The sequence below is a fragment of the Macrosteles quadrilineatus genome, unplaced genomic scaffold (assembly GCF_028750875.1).
Source record: "Macrosteles quadrilineatus isolate MER2022 unplaced genomic scaffold, UCM_ALF_1.0 Scaffold_6__1_contigs__length_79288215, whole genome shotgun sequence".
Classification (NCBI taxonomy): Eukaryota; Metazoa; Arthropoda; class Insecta; order Hemiptera; family Cicadellidae; genus Macrosteles; species Macrosteles quadrilineatus.
In genome coordinates this window covers 65,201,778-65,214,364 of record NW_026542599.1, presented here as the reverse complement: position 1 = coordinate 65,214,364, position 12,587 = coordinate 65,201,778, and positions in this window count along the sequence as shown.

Below are 12,587 nucleotides of genomic sequence, written 5' to 3'. Positions count from 1 at the left end.
AGCGCCACTGTCAAATCTACCCGCCCAAAATCCACTGTCATTGCGCCAATGTGGCATTTCTTGTGTCAGATTTTTCTGAGAAACTACCCCAGCAGTGTGCAAAAAATGGTGCCCGCTTCTCATTCACGATTCAAACCACATTTAACTTTAGTTTATCTCTCCGGGTTAGGTTAGGTTACATTCCATCTTCCGCACGATTACCAGACTACCTGGAGTAGAGTTGGCGCAATCCCGGTGCATGTCAGGCTGACCCATAACCCTCACAGAACTGGCGCAATCCCGGTCCACTTTTTTTAACAACATGTCGTTATCCTATGATTACAAACACTTACTTTTTGACCATCTAAATGTAAAACATGGTTAGTAACAAAAATATTTTATTTTACTAAACTAACTCCATTGGTTTCAATTTTTAACTTCGGTGTTTGATCTCTATTCAATTTTAGTCTATAAAGTATCGATAAAGTCATCTTAAACACAAGATATAAACCTATAGAGATAACCTGCAGTAAAGGGGGCCAGATCAATGGTGTGGAAGTTTGTTGATAACTACAAGACTTGTCTTATCTGAGGCTCTTGGAGGTTAGACATTCTTAACACCAGCTTAATCGTAATATCTTAGCCTTACGACATCATACGACAGAACTCAACGTAAGATTATTTGTGGTAAAAATGTTTTATGGTAATCTTCAGAATAAAATGTTGTTAAGATATTTCAATAATTTGAATAATAATCAATAATTTGAAATATTCTACGTGTCGAAACATGGATTAGTTTATTTAAAACAAAATGGTTGCTTATATTTCGCATAGGTTGCAGTATCTCTAGTGTATATAGGCCCTGAATACACCCTGAATAAATTAAAGTGTAAATATATATTTCTGTTAAAGCAATGTGTTTTTATTAGTGTCTTTCTTATGCGTTTTTCATGCAAGTCGATGGCTAAGTTGGTAGTACAACGGATTTTGGAGCCAAGACAGTGATGTTGTGGGTTCGAATCCTGGTACTTTCCATTATATTTTATCAGTACACATCACAATACTGTACCGGCTCACCCCTTGCTTTGCTGGATACGTTCCACACATGCCGGTGGCCCATGTGGACGGGCAAACGCAAGGGAAAAGATGTCCCAACATAAAAAATATTAGGAAAAAGAAAAATCTCAAAACATTAATTAATTATTGTTTGCTGATCGAAAATTAAATTTTCTGTTGAAAGCAATGATGGTTTGATTCAAATACCACAATGTTGTCAAAGCTTATGATTTGATCAGATTTGACACGTATTAATAACTATCACGTCATTGAACACTGGGTAATCATACTGACTAACCAATCAGAGCAGAAACCTCGATGTGAGAGAATACATCCATAGTGTATGATCTCTATTGCAAGTTCAAAAACGTGATTTGCCTGCGCCACATTCATATTTGAAGTGTTAAATGAAGTCGCCATTTCGACCACATATTTTTAAATATACAAAAACATAAAATATTTTTTTTACTAAAATCTTTCATAGTTTCTTGTAAAAATTAATTGTTAGTCATTAAATTTTTACAGTGATACAAAAAAGCGATTCGGTATATTGTAATAAAAATCTAACTTTATTTGGTTGCATTAATTCCAAAATTGGATATAGATTGAGGGACCTCCAATCAAAATACCTGTTTTTGATACGCAAACAATATTAAGATTGCTGAATAGTATCGTAGGAAATAAGATCGATATTCTATCTCGTCCGCAGTATCAAAAGTTGAACGAAAGCCATTCGAGAATTTAATGAGAAAACTTTTCAATCGATACCACTTTTAATGGATTCTCTTTGCTTGTCGATTATTTATCCAATATTTTTTATTTATTTAACAGTTGTGTGTGGTTAAAATTACGGAGAGTAGCTAAAAATACGTCTAATAATACTAAACAAATTTACTCAAACTTATACTCTTAGTATGCAAGTTTGTATCGTTGTGGGTATTTGTGTACAAAACAGTCGTGGTGATATGTGTTTGAACAGCTATAAACACATGTTATGCATGGAACAGCTGTAGTGATGTTTTGTGTTCTCAGCTGTAGAGTTGCCTATTATTGAGTCAGCTGTGGACAATGATTCCGTTAATCATCAACTCTGAAGAAACCAACAAACACTAAAGGACTTTGCTGCATGTCGTTTTACATTCAACCGAGCAAACATTATAACACTCGGTACGTTTAGTACTAAAAGGCTAGTTCTGGACTAGTGGTTAGAGCGCGGGACCTCGGTCCAAGAGGTCCCGGGTTCAAATCCCGGCAAATCACCAATGGATTTTATCTAAGTGATAATGCCGCAACCCCTAGGTCTAGCCTGAAGTGGTGTGGAAAATAATCCCAGGCTTATGCCAAGCGTCCTATGACAAAAAAGTACCAAAGTATTTCTGATTGCCACAATGTATTTAAAATACGGGGTGGGGCAAAAAAATGATTAATAGATTACTAAAACAGATCTTACGATAACTTAATTAAATTGTACCACTCTCAGCAGTGCTTTGAGATGAACAGAAAGATCATGCACCGAGTGAAATATGTTGTTACTAACGAAAAACGACACGTAGAACATGTTTTTGTTTTATTTAAGTAATTGTAAGCTTTGTTTTAGTCAACTATTAATCATTTATTTTTGGGTCTCCTTTTTTTGCACCACCCGGTACGTTTTTCACAGAATCATAACTATGTAACGTATATATTTTCTATAACTATTCGCCAAACGAATATGAAGGAATTATAAAGATGAAGCCAAGTGAATGAAGAATTAAAAAGTATTTATGTGCTTTGAAGGTATTCGAGTTTAATTAAGAACATTTCCATCCTGAAAAATCTAAAACTACTAGATGAAATGTTTCAGATCCAACATTCTATAGAAAGGTGTGTCAGTGTTTTTTTTTTATTCTATTTATGGCAAATATTGAATATAGTCCTGAAAGTAAAGTGTGGCTATTTGGTAATTCTTTAACTGTGTACCTAAGCGTTGCAAAATATTTGCACATATTATTGTTTGGAATATATTTGCTATTTTGAAGTTTCTTGATATAAATGTGCGGTACGATAGACATTTCGTTCAAAGCCAAATAAATTTGTAATTCTGTTTTGTAACAGAATAAAACAATCACCATCTGACATGTAAATCCTCCGAGTGTATGTCAATAACAAATGTTATTTTGTTATCTGGGATTGACTTTCCCATGACGGGACTTCTGCTTTTGTAATATTGTCCTTTTCTGCAGGCTACTGTACATTTCGAATTACTGTATTTGTAATATTAATAATTTATAAGGTATCCTATGAATTTTATTCAATCGATAGTTACTACCCCCAAAAAACTAAAAATACTTTTTAATAAAGATTTCACTGTCTTCTCCTTAAGTATATTGATTGATCATGTATTTTCCAATTGTATCACCAAAGGCATGACATTTGATTTTTCCAGCGCCTTGCAGTGTTTCAAATGCGAAACATCAACGGGTAACACTTTATCAAGTTGATTTATCTTCTGATGGTGAACATCGAGGAAATTAACACTGGTCACTCCAGCACTGTGTTATATATGATGATACATTGTGCAATAAATTGAGTTTACAGATAATTTTATCTGCTGGAAGGATTATGTAGAGAAATACTTTCAGCTGAAAAAGTCTATATTGTTTTATAATTAACATACTATACACACATTTTATATTAACATAGTATAAGTCGTACCTGAAGCTATATTTATTACACTTTAAAGTGATTGTAGTAAAGATGCCATTATTTAATTTCTTGAACATGAAAAAACTAATTTCTTGTACAGTTCTTAAATATTCGTCCTTCATATGTTACCTTAGTTTAAATATCAAATATATTGATCAAGAACCGTTTCTGTACAAGTTTCAAAGTCTTTGTATTTTAAATACACATAGTCCAAGTAACATACCAATAGCTCATAACCTAGATATCTCATAAAAAAACATAAATATCCCAAATTACATAACAGCACACCGATCTCTGTAGTAATTATTGGGTTTGAAAGTAATTCTCATCACAAACCTTGCACTAAACAATTCGGGATGAAAAGTGGATTTTCTATAGGTATATACATTTTATTTTGCACTATACTATGATATCACAGGGAAAAATGATTTTACCAATGATATCTAAGAAAGGAATAGAGTTTGAAGACGAAGTTGTTGCTGTGCACTGCAGAGCATAAAACGCAGCAGACCAAACCATCCTCTTGTACAACAGACAACTGACCCAACTTGGCTTTGCACTTTACAATTACAACAATCAACAATCACAAAGTTGAAAACCGAGCATCTGAAACCAAGTCATTGATCTTTACAAACGGAGTGTGGTTATTGAAGATCTAAAATTATTATCTATATAAATAAAATTAGAGTTTTGTCTGTACATTGCTTAGAATAATGAACTTTTTGGTTATTTTTACATTTCATAGGTCAGAGAAACCGAATCAAACCTTATCTCAATTTCTGTCTGTCTGTCTGTCTGTCTGTCTGTCTGTCTATCTGTCATTCTCTTGGTAACGCTAAAATACGCACTTTATTACAACTACTCCTCAATAACTATAGCACTGTCCCGCCTGAAACTTATTTTCCAAATACTATACATATATGAGATGGTTTTAGACGTATTTCATCGAATATGAGACAGTTAGATATTTAACAGTAAACCCTTGAAAATCAAGTTTTTGTCGATTTTTGACGTGGAATTTCTGGAAGCCCATGTTAACCTTATGAGAAATGAAATTATTGAATCTTAACAGCTGTTTCAATTAAACAAGTTGGTTCTGTTCTGTGATGTTCAATAGCATTAAAGTTACAAGGATTACCAACAGGGTGCAGCACTAGCACTATTATTTCTTTTACATTTATGACAACAGCTAATTTGCAACCTGGAGGCGAGTGAGCGTAGCGAACGAGCTAACCTGAAGGCAAGTGAGCGTAGCGAACGAGCTAACCTGAAGGAAAGTGAGCGCAGCGAACGAGCTCCAACATACAGGTGAGTGAGCGTAGCGAACGAACTTCAACCAGGACGTGATTGAGCCATGCAAACGAGATCAGATAGTAAAAATAAAAGTAAGCCTACCGTTATAGGATCGACCGGCAGACACAGAGGTAATTTAACCTTTTATTGATTGTCATACCGATCCGGAACAACAAAAAACAACATAAAATGAAGCTATGTATAATAGTTTGGCCAGCATATCTTAAAATATGCAAACCAACTGCTGTTCGTTATATAAGAAGGTTTCAACTGAATATTATAAGATCCCCGTGCGTAGAACGGGTACACAGCTAGTTCTCTACTAAAACTTATAAGCGATCTTTTCTTGTTTTTCTTTTCTTTTAGACCTTCCTTTACGTGTTAATGCACTTAGTAAGAGCTCTGTTTACGACAATTGAAAGTGCAGAATATCAATACCAAAAATCTATATAAATAAAATTAGAGTTTTGTCTGTACATTGCTTAGAATAATGAACTTTTTGGTTATTTTTACATTTCATAGGTCAGAGAAACCGAATCAAACCTTATCTCAATTTCTGTCTGTCTGTCTGTCTGTCTGTCTGTCTGTCTATCTGTCATTCTCTTGGTAACGCTAAAATACGCACTTTATTACAACTACTCCTCAATAACTATAGCACTGTCCCGCCTGAAACTTATTTTCCAAATACTATACATATATGAGATGGTTTTAGACGTATTTCATCGAATATGAGACAGTTAGATATTTAACAGTAAACCCTTGAAAATCAAGTTTTTGTCGATTTTTGACGTGGAATTTCTGGAAGCCCATGTTAACCTTATGAGAAATGAAATTATTGAATCTTAACAGCTGTTTCAATTAAACAAGTTGGTTCTGTTCTGTGATGTTCAATAGCATTAAAGTTACAAGGATTACCAACAGGGTGCAGCACTAGCACTATTATTTCTTTTACATTTATGACAACAGCTAATTTGCAACCTGGAGGCGAGTGAGCGTAGCGAACGAGCTAACCTGAAGGCAAGTGAGCGTAGCGAACGAGCTAACCTGAAGGAAAGTGAGCGCAGCGAACGAGCTCCAACATACAGGTGAGTGAGCGTAGCGAACGAACTTCAACCAGGACGTGATTGAGCCATGCAAACGAGATCAGATAGTAAAAATAAAAGTAAGCCTACCGTTATAGGATCGACCGGCAGACACAGAGGTAATTTAACCTTTTATTGATTGTCATACCGATCCGGAACAACAAAAAACAACATAAAATGAAGCTATGTATAATAGTTTGGCCAGCATATCTTAAAATATGCAAACCAACTGCTGTTCGTTATATAAGAAGGTTTCAACTGAATATTATAAGATCCCCGTGCGTAGAACGGGTACACAGCTAGTAAGATACTAAAATGTATAACGAATGGAATGTATTTGCCGGACTAGTGAATTCACAATTAACTTATTATTGGATTGTACAACTGTATAACTATCCAACATCAGGATATGCAGTATCATTAGGTGTTCTTTTATAACAATGATTGAATGAAAATTACAAGAAGATATTAAATGCCCCCGCCGCAGCAAACCTACAGACTAAGCACATTTCCATATGCCTGATTTGATTTTCAATTAAATCTATTCAAATACCATTAGGTTTAACGAGTACCAAGGTTTGCTGCCTACAGGGAGGGTAATAAAGTGTGTTTTTTGGTAATATACTACAGTAGTTTACGCAACGATTGCGTTAAGTGAGTCTTTACGACACGAGTAGAAAATCGCCAAGGCTCGTGCCTTAAAAACTTCTACGAGTGTCGTAAAGACTATTAACGCGAGTTGCGTACACTACTTTACCTACGACCGTTTTTTAATTACTATCAATCTGGATTTAATTACTAACAATCACTACTGATAACTTTTTAGAGAGGTTATGATTTCGTGTATTGTCATTGCCACTGAAAGTGATGCAACGACTTGTTGTATAATCAGCTGATTTCCTGTAATTACGTGTTTGTTAAACTTCGTTAAATATTACATTGCTAGCAGCATTCTTACCATAAATAATATTGTATCAGGTACAATTCGGCAAATATTTCATTTATTTTTGGACTTCCACCAACTTAATTAAGCATACGCGAGTATCAACATGAACAAGTCGGATCAACAATTAAATTGGTCAACTGATCAGCTGATCAGCTGATTAATTGACGTTCGAAGCATTACAATTTTAATTCTTTTCTCTCAATAGGGCCTACTTGAAACTCATTGGTCCGTTACCTGTGTGGATATGAGAAACTATGCGGATATGAAATGAAACTATGCGGATATGAAAGTAAACAGCTGTAAAGTGAAACTTTTCAATTCTAAGAACTGGACTGAAATGGCTACTTTAAAAAACGGTCGTAGGTAAAATTATTTTTCTTTCAGCTAACGGTAGACCAACGGTAATAGCTTATTCCCTATATTGGAAATTCACTAAAAACTGAATTAGTAACTACCCAAACGTAGTAGGATAAAAATCATACTTTAATTGAAACATACATATTTTGTATAATACGAGCATAACAAAATAATTTATTTTTGTAAAAAAATACGACCAACTTCAAAATGCTCTAAAAAGAATGAAATAATTTCAATAAAGTAAACTTTTGTATTAGGCAAGCTCACGTATTTCAAGTAGGCGCGGCTCAAACTGCAAATATGATTGAAATTAAATATTGTGTGTGTATTTTGAAAATCAATAAATTGTAGCTGGATAACATAAATATATAAAAAACATACTGAACTGTTTTGTTTATATATTAAAGGAAATATTTTCTTGTATTTTATGTTTACTTCAGAATAAATCTATATAAATAAAATTAGAGTTTTGTCTGTACATTGCTTAGAATAATGAACTTTTTGGTTATTTTTACATTTCATAGGTCAGAGAAACCGAATCAAACCTTATCTCAATTTCTGTCTGTCTGTCTGTCTGTCTGTCTGTCTGTCTATCTGTCATTCTCTTGGTAACGCTAAAATACGCACTTTATTACAACTACTCCTCAATAACTATAGCACTGTCCCGCCTGAAACTTATTTTCCAAATACTATACATATATGAGATGGTTTTAGACGTATTTCATCGAATATGAGACAGTTAGATATTTAACAGTAAACCCTTGAAAATCAAGTTTTTGTCGATTTTTGACGTGGAATTTCTGGAAGCCCATGTTAACCTTATGAGAAATGAAATTATTGAATCTTAACAGCTGTTTCAATTAAACAAGTTGGTTCTGTTCTGTGATGTTCAATAGCATTAAAGTTACAAGGATTACCAACAGGGTGCAGCACTAGCACTATTATTTCTTTTACATTTATGACAACAGCTAATTTGCAACCTGGAGGCGAGTGAGCGTAGCGAACGAGCTAACCTGAAGGCAAGTGAGCGTAGCGAACGAGCTAACCTGAAGGAAAGTGAGCGCAGCGAACGAGCTCCAACATACAGGTGAGTGAGCGTAGCGAACGAACTTCAACCAGGACGTGATTGAGCCATGCAAACGAGATCAGGTAGTAAAAATAAAAGTAAGCCTACCGTTATAGGATCGACCGGCAGACACAGAGGTAATTTAACCTTTTATTGATTGTCATACCGATCCGGAACAACAAAAAAAAAAAAAAAATGAAGCTATGTATAATAGTTTGGCCAGCATATCTTAAAATATGCAAACCAACTGCTGTTCGTTATATAAGAAGGTTTCAACTGAATATTATAAGATCCCCGTGCGTAGAACGGGTACACAGCTAGTCGGTTAATAAAATAGGTAATGAATGAATAATAAATATGATTTTTGCTTTGTTTTCGTTAGGAACAGAAGAACAGAACATATTTATTTCATTATTACTCATTGTGACCCTTGGTTGGAATATATATTTTTTATAAAATAAAATAATTACCTTATCCATCAACAGTTGTTGGTATGACGACTACTTTCCTTCCTATAGTTCCTTAGAACTTTGTCAGGTCATTTAGTATGAAACCACATCATTAATGAATTACATTGTGGTATGTCAATAGATTCTTTAAAAGACTGTCACAATCACATTAATTAAAACTTGTCATGTTGATATAATAATTAAAATTTGTAAAAAGTTTATGGAACTGATAAAAACTGTAGGCCTACAGTCTGGCCAGCACTGTCTTACCACTGCCACTGACTAAATAAAACTTACTGAATCATAATGTTTCTTCTTCTCTCCAGTGCCACCTGTATTTCAGTTTGTTTTGTTCTTATTTTATACTTCTTTGAATTGTAACTTGTCAAAATATATATATATCGAATATAATATTTGACTGTAAATAAGTCTGATCATTTAAAATGTTACATGGGTCGAGTTTTTTTTTAGCTTTGTAGATGGTGAATTATTTTTTACATCAAGCTTAAAAACGTTTTTGCTAATACCTTAACAATTTCAATTTGCATATCAATACTAGGTCTATTTGTGTATTTGTGTGTTTATGATATTAAATGTTCGGCATAACTGGATTGCTAGGTATAGGTTCTTAAAATCTTTGTTTCAAATATCTTCCAGTTTGGCCAAAGTAGTTATTTGGACAGTTGTAACAGTTAAATCTATAGTTACCTGATTTTTCATAGTAGTTTATGTTGAAAGGATTGGCGTGAAAAAACTTTTTTAGTGTGTTGTTTACAGAATGAGTGTTTATTTAGTCAGTGGCAGTGATAAGACAGTGCTGGACCAGACTGTACAGTTTTAATCAGTTTTATCAATTTTTATTTTATTTTTATTATTTAATTAACATAACAAGTTTTAGTTATTGTGACTGTGTCAACCTTTTAAAGAATCTATTGACATACCACAATGTATTAAAATTTATTAATTATGTGGTTGCATAATAAGTGACCTGACAAAGTCCCAAGGAACGAAATCAGTCGTCATACCAACAACTGTGGTTGGCAAAGGTAATCATTTTTTTTATTAATATTTATTTCAATTAGATTCAAAATGCAGTATTTTTTTATATTTTGTAATATAGTATAAACTAATTAATTAATTATCGTATAATGACTACCCATTCAATGATGAAAAAGAAGAGATTTTAGTCAATCGTATTAATCTAAACATTATTCTCACGACCAAAATGTGGTTTTATCAAGACACTCAAAAATGTGGGTATTTGATTTAACTTTTCTTACACACAATTTTTCAACAATAAAAGCAAAACTACCGTTGCCACCACCAAAAATATTTCCTTTGATAAAGTTGCAGGTGTAATACAGGTTATGAGTTACGTGATGTGGGTTTGTTACCTTCAACTTACATTTGGAAGTTACATTATTGCGATAAAAACTATATTTCTTTGGACGATTGTATCGTTGGAAATTTTGTTTTCTGTTAAATGCCATGTTAATATTAAAAGTAAACCTAGGTCAGATATGTTGGAATTCAAACACACAAATAAAGGCCGAAATACACATAGGTTCATCAATAGTGAATATTTTAATACCGTTGCTTACTTGTATTACCATTGTGTACATATTATAAAAAATGATATGTTTTAATAATGCCTTTCCTTGCATTTATACGGAAGCGGGTTGTTTCCCAAAGTATAGAACGCTGATAGAATTTAATCAAACAGCTGATATGTTCCTAACAATGTTCCCAGACTCGGAATGTAGAGATGGACAAGAGCCAAACACCATCTTGTTATGTTGGACACTTTCCAGCACATTATGACGGAAAGGGAATGCTAATAAGATATTGTAAACCTTTATCATATTTGAAATCCCTTGAAATTCTTAATTCAAACACAATTAAGTTGTAAATTATCATTTCATGATTGAATTATGGTAAATGTTAAATTTGTTATGAAACAGCTGGTAAATATGTAAATAGTTTACACAACATTACTATCCAGAGTTTTTTGGTAAAATAGTGATGCAATTGAATTGTACTATACTAAATACATTACCATACAAAAAAAAAAAATAACTGGTTCAAAAAAAGAAAAAAATAATTCAACCCAAAACTCTTTTCCTCCACAATAATTATTATAGAGATACAGTTGACAGTTACAAGGGGGATCATAGCAATTTACCACAAATGTTGTATCATAATTTCTTCTTTCAATGATTATGTATTCTTTTTCAACCTATCCTTAAACTGTAATAAAAAACATTGTTTAATTAGGCTGAAACTCACTGCTGACAATGTTTTTAAAAAGCTACGTTAGTTGTTTGGACATGTTCACTATTTGTAGTTTTCTCTTATAAAAACGATCTGTACCAAATCATTTAAAACCTTGAGATGTGTGAGTACGAGCCTTAAAAACTCTGAATAAAAATGTTTTAAAAATAAATTAATAATTTAAAACTACGATAAAATAAAGGTGAAATTGAAGATTCCCTTTATTATTTGACAGTTCAATGAACATAAAAATGTTAGGAGATGAGCATAGACCGCCATAGGTATTGTTTTACAGTAAATTTTAGAGGGTTGGATAGTTTTTGTAAATTTACTCTTTGTAAACGTTATTCTTTTTATGAGCCCGTAAACTTCAGCTTAATTGTTGAACAGACTGATTTATTAGAATCAAAGGCTAATTATAATCTCTAACGAATATTTAATACAAATTTGCTTAAGAGAATTGATAAATTAACTAAAAAAACAAATTACTCTTTAATTAATGGATACATTTTCTATGAAAAATTAGGAAAGCTGTGGTCGCTTTTGTGGACAAGATTGATATTCTCTCGCCCTGAGTATCAAAAGTTAAACGAAACCCATTCGACAATTTAATGAGAAAACTTTACAATCGATACCATTGTTAATGGCTTCTCACAGTTTGTAGATTATCACCCATTATCCTTTCTCATGAAACTTGCTTTAGTCGTGAATAAAATATAAGAGAACAAATTCAATAGTTCATTTTACAACCTCTAGTTTTTTTTTTTTTTTTTACAATATCATAAATGTTTTAAATATTGAAATGGTGATTTTGGTCAATGGTCAAAAATAATATGTTTTAAATATTTACATCACATTTACCATGGTTAAGTTTGATATTAGCATCACTTTTCTTTTAACAGTTTTCTTCCAAAAATTAGGGTGTTGATTAAATATTTTGTAGCCGTTCAATCTGTTAATATTTATTATTAACAACAAAAATACAAAGAGTTTAACTTATGAGCGATTTTTTAAATCATCAATTAAGTTACTGCTCTGTCTCTTAAAACGCTACCAATTTCATAGTAAATATTATCCTACAATAATGACTCTATTTAAAAAAAATGGGAAATTTTGTTTATTAGTCATAGTCTTAAACACTACACTTATCCAAGCCAAACCACATACTAGATAACCGACGTTAATTTTATATATGTCCGTATATACAAAATGCATTCTATACTATCCTATAACCTTATAAAAAAATTTGTTTCTATCAGAAAGTTTATATAAATTTTTAACAAAAACCTTTTATTTTACCACACAAATTATATTGCATTTATGCTTATTTCACATTACATACATATCTTATTTGTGTGTGTAAATATGTATTATATACAGACTAGATTCATATACTATTCATC